Source organism: Dermacentor albipictus, chromosome 1, assembly GCF_038994185.2.
Source record: "Dermacentor albipictus isolate Rhodes 1998 colony chromosome 1, USDA_Dalb.pri_finalv2, whole genome shotgun sequence".
NCBI classification, from domain to species: Eukaryota; Metazoa; Arthropoda; class Arachnida; order Ixodida; family Ixodidae; genus Dermacentor; species Dermacentor albipictus.
Genome location: NC_091821.1, coordinates 425,689,332 through 425,697,536, shown reverse-complemented (window position 1 = coordinate 425,697,536; position 8,205 = coordinate 425,689,332). Strand labels below are relative to the sequence as shown.

General features: G+C 41.0%; 1 long non-coding RNA gene across 1 annotated transcript; it reads left to right on the top strand.

Moving 5' to 3' along the window:
• Positions 1-462: 462 nt before the first annotated feature.
• Positions 463-7,554, top strand: LOC135896564 (uncharacterized). The gene is made up of 4 exons (XR_010562744.1): positions 463-578; positions 3,280-3,347; positions 5,285-5,370; positions 7,414-7,554. It is a non-coding gene; the product is annotated as an uncharacterized lncRNA (long non-coding RNA).
• Positions 7,555-8,205: the final 651 nt, after the last annotated feature.

Genomic DNA, 8,205 nt, shown 5'->3' with positions numbered 1-8,205 from the left:
GCTACAGCTGGGAATTGTGCGTCTTTTTAGTGTAGTATTGGACCGTACGAAGACTGCCCTTAATAAGAATTCTCGTAATTTACTTTAATGTGGGAAAATGAAGTGTAGAGATGATATTTGTCATAGTATATTCTTCGATCAAAATAAAGCGTTACTTTACGCAAGTGTACCTGCTGGATATACAGAGATAAGTTTCTGTTACTATATTGAAGTAAGTATGATATCCACGGTTGGGTACTTTACGTCGTTGCTTAGGAGCTTCTGAAAGAAACAAAGCATTAACAATGGGAGTAAGGCCCTCAGTTTTGCTGTTCCTAAACTGTCGGTCATTTGTTGCGCCTAAATTCTCAGCACACTGTTCTGAAGGTATGGCCGCTCGGTGGCTTCCATTTTTCCTCTTCTTTATTTTCTTTCTATATTTTACAGGTTTTTGAGAAGCACCCCTACGGCGTCGCCATTCTAGACACTGACAATGATGGAGATCTCGACTGTCTGACCGCTGTCAGAACGAAATATGATAATGATGGACCAACTGCTGATTACGTCTGGGTTCTCAAGGGTCTCAAAGGCCATGTGAAGTGAGTTATAAAAATTTACCCATAGAAGACTAAGTGATCGCTCAAGCAGAGAATTGACAGAATGGTCAATCCAAAAATTTTCAGCGTATTACGATGACTGCTCTGCAGTACGCCTTGATCGGCTTACACACAACAATGCTGCGACCTCCAGATATGTAGAATTTCCTGGAAAATATATACCGAATACCATGGAAATTTGGCTTAATTTAGATTACATCGTAAGCAGAAAAAGACTCAAATTATTTCTAAAGGTTACTGAACTACAAGATTGTGGAGCCATGTGAACTTTTCCCTGCTTTATTCTAGACTCTATACAGACAATCGGAATCATGGGAATCGATGATTCCGATTCCGGAATCGGAATCGGAAGCCTGCTGCAGTTTTTAACGGCGACAGTTAAGAAGTCAAGAATAATGGACAGCTGGCGTTATGGAGAATAGAGGTGACTAATACTGAGCGCTTTCAACCTCGTCGATCTCCCATGAAATATTTAAATAACAGATTGAGCTGTTATTGCAGATGCTCTTACGTTGCCTTGTGTTAAAGTTCTGAGGCCGGATTCATGAAGATTTTCGCTCGTAAGTGCTCTTTGCCATTGACCGGCTGTCTTCACTAATGCCATGTACAGCATAAGTGTTGGTTGGTTTCCCTTATGAGCAATTATACCGTATCAACTTTTTTGTGGATACTGGTCCTCGTTAGCAAACTCGCAGATTGATTGTCAGACAGCGGCGGTGATACTTTTCTCAATATCGGGAAAGAACGAATCCTTCAACGGGCGAAACTTTCTTTTACTGGAAAACAGAAAATGACAAAAACGCTATTAAGCTACCGTTCGGGGCCTCAGTACTACACTCTTCGAGGGCCACTGCCTCAGATTAATAAGGACATCATAGCTCGCACACCACCGAGGACGGGCTAATTAGTCCGCCGAGTCAAGTGTGCTGCGCTGCTGGAAGGCATCGCGTTTATAGCCAATGTTCGCCCCAACTCGACCCACGTCGAGAACGCAGCGATGCACGGACAGACGGCACTTTAACTCCTTTGAATTCGGTGCATGAGCACGCTGAGCTATATAAATGTGTTTCGCTCACCACCATGGTGTCCGCCAGCCAGCCGTCAGTGTTGCTGCTTCCACCACCGCTTTACCGCTCCGCTATTAGCGTTCTGCCGGCAATGCTAGCGGAGATGGCACTTTGGGTAATGAAAATGTTGGAGCAGGTTATGAAACAGGTCATGTTCTATATCGGCATTTTTGCCGCCAACACGCGCCCATGGGCACCGTTTATGACAATCATGGCACCGCACCAAATTGTATGAGTTGTCCCGTCTCCCTAGCGCAAGATAACGCCCACGCATGCACTTGCCTAGGCAGACATAATTTCGGGCTATAAACTGGTCTATAAAAGTAAATACAACTACATTGATGTAGTCGGGTGTATAAAATTTCTGGCCATCATACACAGTTCACTGGTTTTCCGGCTAGCCTTGAATAATAATCATGAAATAAAAAGAATCGGTCTATTTTGCAAACACTGCAGCAAATACGGGAATACACAAATCATGTTACATGATCCTTACTCTGCCTTGCGGGCTTCCACAAAATTGATCTGCCGTATTCAGTGTCCATGTGCTTTCATTTATCGATGAATTAGCCTTTGCGCAGTTAGAGCGACCGTCCAGGAAAAGCGTTTGTCCTAGTTTCAAATACCGGACCGCGACAAATTTTTCTTCAAATACGAGTCTTCCCTTTACAAAGATGTATGGGTTTCCTCTGTGGATTCCTGATACAGTGTGGGTGGATGACAATTTTTGCCATTCGCATTGTTATGCAATATGTATTTTTTCTTGTTGTTCTTATCGCTACAATATTTTACTGTGGAGGGCAGCAAATGAACAATTCTTTCAACCAGAGGACTCTCCGCCATATATTGTGAGAATGCGCGCCCCACGAACAAAGGTGAAAGAAATTCCAACTCACCAATATATTAATTGTCGAATGAAAAGATTGGCACACCTTACCATACTTTTCGAAGCACAAATTGCCAATAAACGTTTATGAATTATTCTTTCAAACGATGGAACCTTAAATCAACAACAGATAACATCCACAGGGTTTAAATGGCGAAAGCCATTACGAGTGATCGTTGTAGATATTTTTTTATTGCGATAGCGTTAAGGAGCCCCTGTCGCAGTAAATCCGGCGTCGGTGTTGGACATCGTTTCGCCAAAAATAATTTCTAACCAAATTTTGAACCACACATACGCAACCACTCCTGTACTACCAAAGTTGCTCATACCTTGTCTTTGATTCTTCACAAAGTTATTCCTCGAACTTTTGAGAACGGCAGCCCACAAACGAATGTAATGCAAAAAAAAACAACAACGACAACGCATGGCCTTTAATTATGTTATCTCTTATCAGAGTGAAATATTAAAAGTGCAAAAAAATAACAAATCGACCCACGCAAGAGGCCGCATTTCTACCACAAAGCTTGCTTTCATGGATAGAGTTCGCAGCCGGCGTTTCTCGGTAAACGTTACGGTTACATAACCTCCAGTTGCCGGGAAGCATGAAAAGCAGCAAGGGGTCTTTGAATGCTTAGCGTTCCACTTTTAAAGGCGAAGCATAGGCGCCCTCCAAGTTTTTATTCTTCGAATCGATTTCTAAAGTGCTCACAATTTGTAATGATCATTTCAGAAAGAACATCACGTTTCACTTCGCGAAGGAAGACGCACCTGACAAGGCATCCGTCTCTGTCGATGACGGTAACTATAAAATACCTTACTTGAATGCACGTGGAAGTACTAGCATTGCACGCGAAACATTAACCGTAGTGTAACGTTTCTCGCCTTAGGAATATTGGCATTTTGCACCGGTGGTTAACAATAATTAACGAGGGACCGCACAAGGAGAAGTTACTGCCCTAGAAGTGGCACAAAAGCTGTCAGTAAGAGCATAAAATTAGTGGTGCTTGTAGTAAGCAAGTTATATTTAGGAGATGAAGGTATGGAAATATAACAGTTGGTTAGAGGCACGAGCGAAATGTAAATAAAAAGAACAGAAATCAATACAATCTAGATCAAAGAATAAATGGCTCTTCTCGAAAACATATCGAGCCCTAACTTACAAACAACTCACGTTTCAAGATATCCTAATATATTACGGAAGCTACACAGCGGCTGGCATGTATGTTAAATTTAAATACTAATACGTAAAATATGTAATATCACCGGGAAATCCCGCATACAGTTAATACGCCGTTCAATGGTTATTTGGCAGTTATATGATTTTCAACAACTGCGTTTGTTTAAGTCGTTGGCTATGTCCAGCTTGCTGTGACATGAAAAAAGGAATGGGTCTTATACTAGATGCAAACAAACGCTAAAACGCTGATTGCATAATCTGCTTTGAAATATATTTCGTTTCAAGTGGCCTTGTTCGTTAAAACAATTTTAGTATTGTGAGTGGTACAGCCCTGATCCTGAACGCATTGTATCAGAACAAGTGTTCGCGAAGAGACAAGCAAGTGTTGGAACATAGTCACTTGCAGCCATATTGTGGTACATGCATAATACAGAGTAGTATTGAATTGCTAAATTATCACTCTACAAGCGAAGAGGAGCGCAGTGAAGCGCCGATGCGGACGTACCATCGCTGGGTGACATCCCTATTGAAACTTAGTTACACGGTGCAGAACAGGTGCAGAACTGCACCTGTGGCACTGCAACAAAAATCAAAGGCCATCGAGCATGGTGAAATCATGCCTACGTGCAGAAGGTGGTGCCAAATTTGAACTCACCTCAAGGCTCACCTAATAATACTTCGCAGAACGTGATGTCGGCGTTCTCAATTACATCTATGCGTAACATACATACACGCAATAAAAGCTAGGGCAGGTATGCCTAACGTGGAGCTTCAGACGACGCTCGCACATCGTTAAAGTATGCCATGGTGAATCGTATTTATCGGCGTGACCTCGTCGGCAGATATTGTTGTTAGATTTGTGGCACTTACACTTCGAAAAATGATTTTTGTTATTGTGCCCATTTTTATCTTTGCCAATATATTCCAAGCGATTACAAGTCCTACAGTAACCACGGAAATGAAACTCCTAACTATAAAGATTAGGTTAATGAGTCAGGGAAACAAATTGCATAGCAGACTCCTACAACTCAAAAGCAATGGCATATTGTGTTTTAGTTTGAAGGAAACTCACAAATGCTTTTGCAAAAGCAACAGTCCTCATGCCAAAATAAATCAAATGCACGTATTAGTGTTCTCATCGAAGAAGCAACGTCCTGACGTCAAGGAACTCTACAAGAAGGGTATGTTCTGGCCTTATGTGGCAAGCGCACCGCGTACAGGCCAACAAAGTACATTTTCATTTCGGAGGCTATATTGCTGTGAATGGGCTCTTCACGCATTTAATATTTTAATTGACTTTTCTAACCAGTAAATTGTGAGACTGTCGGCATTCATTATATCTGAAACCGTACCGTAAACAAACTGACAGTCATAGGGAAGAAACATCAGACCAGAAATTGCAATATTCGGAGCTGTCTCTTTTTTTTATTTTCTAATTTATGGATTTGCAATGTTGACCTCACTCTTTTTTCGGTAGCTATGTTTGCTCTAATGTTATCTCTTGTGCCGAGTAAGACAGTACGTGCTACAAGCCTAAATATATTTCGCAATTTTACAGATGACGGTCAAAAGCAGGAAGCTAGAGCCATCTATACGGACTACGAGACCTGCGCCGTGTTGGAGATTCCATATAACGGAAATCCAGTTAAGGAATTTATATGTTATGGCGACATGTAATGGCCGACATAGGGACTGTGTGTCTTAAACTCAGAAGGTTTGATGCTGCGACACTAATATATGTAAATATTATAAACGCAGCCTCTGCAAACTTCGCTTAAGCAAGTGCTCTTAGTGCATTTGCGCGGGGCCTAGCATATGACCCCATGGTTTTAGAAAACTTTACTTCATAATTTGTTTTCTCAGATGTTGTTTCTGTGTACTTGCGTCTCCCCTATTTAAGTAGCCTTCATTGCTGCCACGTAGTAACGACATCGCAATTGTTATCTTGGTGCTCACCAAGATAGAAAGCGCCATCGAGCCTTGTTGCTCGTCGTCACTTGCACCGCTCAATACGACTACGTCTTTACGAATAGGATTACGTCTTACACAAATAAAGACACCGAGTCTAGAACACATGCCGAGGAAATTTTGTTATCTATTCTTTTAGACTGGACAGTGTGAACGGAAGCTGATGTCTGCTGGGGGCTGAACATCGTCAGCCTAATGAGCTGTCACTGTTAACTATTTTGTAATAGTGCGTACATTTTTTCTTGTTCGTGTAGCTGTTCTCTATTGCTAATTTATACACAAAACAGAGGAATACCGTTCTTACTCTGTATGTACGATCAGAATGGTGACTAAAACTTTATCCATATGGACACCCAAAATTGTTACTACATGCATTAATATGTTTCATGCACTGTATGTAGGGAACCCACAATGCTTGACCGAATAGATAGTTATTTTACATCACTAATGTAGACGTGTAGTTAGGTCCACAATACGCTGCAAAAGAATGGATTACGGATTACTCTGCGTGCTAGCTAAGAATGAGTCAGGTTAAAAAAAATAAAAGAAATAGAACCTAGATGGAAAACTTCAGTACCGATACTGGCAATATTGTGCGTAGCTTTTGTTATTGCAAGTCATATGTGACATTTCTAAAATTCTTAAGCCAACATTTTAAGTAATAACTCTTCATTATGTTTATAGAAAGCTTAATTATAGCGTCCTTCAAGAGCCCCGAATACAAGTGTTCGTACCATGCTACATTTAATTGCTGTCCACTTATCTTGCGGAATAGAAAGAACGGGATGTCCTGTGATGCTAAGTTTGTGCACCACAACAAATATGTGCACTACCTAGTGAGACTAAGCGGATTCCAACCTGAGCCAGCAAACATACGTAATAGCCTTTTTATCTAAATACTTCACCAATGGAGGAGGCTGCTCGTCAAAGCAAATTCCCTCGACAGTCAGACAATTACAATCGTGCACTTCTATTCTCACAATATAATTAAACATGCCCATTTTCAATTTTTTTGTTAACTACGAAAAAACAAGGCAATGTACTCGCCGTTGCTCATTGTAAGTACAATACAGGTCCACAATATTAGCAACTTGATTATCATAACTATGCCAAATTTTAAACTAAGCATTTCGATTTCTTCATTGAGTAACTTGGTTGAAGGGTTAGAATTCTGCTATCTTCCAGGGCCATTTTTAAAATTTTAGGTGCACCTAACAAAGGCACCCCATATATACATAGCATATGTGAACGTGTGAGGACAATGCAGCCTCACGATTTTCTATTATTGTGCCCTGATATAAAGGTATGAAGCATTTGATTTTAAATATTCCCGGCAGGCGTCGGACTATCTGAAATAACATTTCCTTTGAAGTAGTGTCAGGAATGAGGAAATATTTGAGCACATTTTAGGGAAACATTTGCTGTTAGAACATGCTGCCATTTCGTCTACATCGTTATGAAAACAAGTAATAAGTTCTTTCTTGTGCTCTCTTGGAAGTCAATTGTTTCAGTAAACTATCTAAAACAAATTAGCAGGGTATACATTCTTCAGTTGTCTTTTTCGTGTTCCTATAAAGCAAGCTGCATGATAAGGCCAAAAACGAAAGAATGCCAAGTGCAAGCTGTACTGATCCTCTAGGATAATACAGTAGATTTCATTTTTCTATGCAGACAGCGGTGACTGGTAATTTCGTCTTTTTTTTTCATTTATTTTCACAGAGTGCATTCTATGGACTACAGACGAAGCCAAAGACAATGTCCCAACTAAATGTACCGAGCAATTCCGAAAGAACTGCGACGTAGAAGTTATCGCCTACGATAAGGAGTCTTGCAGTCAAGTATAATGGGACGGACCGCATGAAGAAAAACTGCTTCTTGTGCTTGTGTAAAACCTAGTGCTTGTGTATTTGTATGGTCCGCAGAAAATAAAATGCTTAAAAATATCTGGAGATGATCTTTGTCATTTTTATGTTCACATTAGGTATCTTAACGCGTAGCAACCATTCTCTCTTCTCGTTTTTCGCATGATCGTTAATGCAGGCTGCTGGGTAGCATGATCGTTAACGAAAATGCAAAAACTCAACCATCGTCACTATTGACGTTGTAGTTTCAGATGCCTGATTAGGTTCAAGAAATTATTACTTTATTAAAGTGAACATATGTTTACTCTTCTTTCATCATTGCGGCTTTCGGGTCTTGGTCAATCATCGAAAGCAATAGAAACATGTAACGTTAAACCAATCATTGAAAGCAACAGAAACACTTAACATCTCACTGTAGCCCTTAGGGAGGTGTAAAAAAATACGAGGGGGTGACATAAGTGTAGGCGCAATGTAACGCGCTAGCAAAATACGGCTGCGCAGCAGAAGCAAACCTGGTGCCTTGCTGCGCGGACGTAGAACTGCTGTGCATACCCGGCAGTTCTACGCTGAGGTCGCAAGGAACACCGCCAGCGGCGCTAAATGGTTTCGCATCTCGCCGGTTAGTGAGGTGGGATCGTAGGAATAGCGG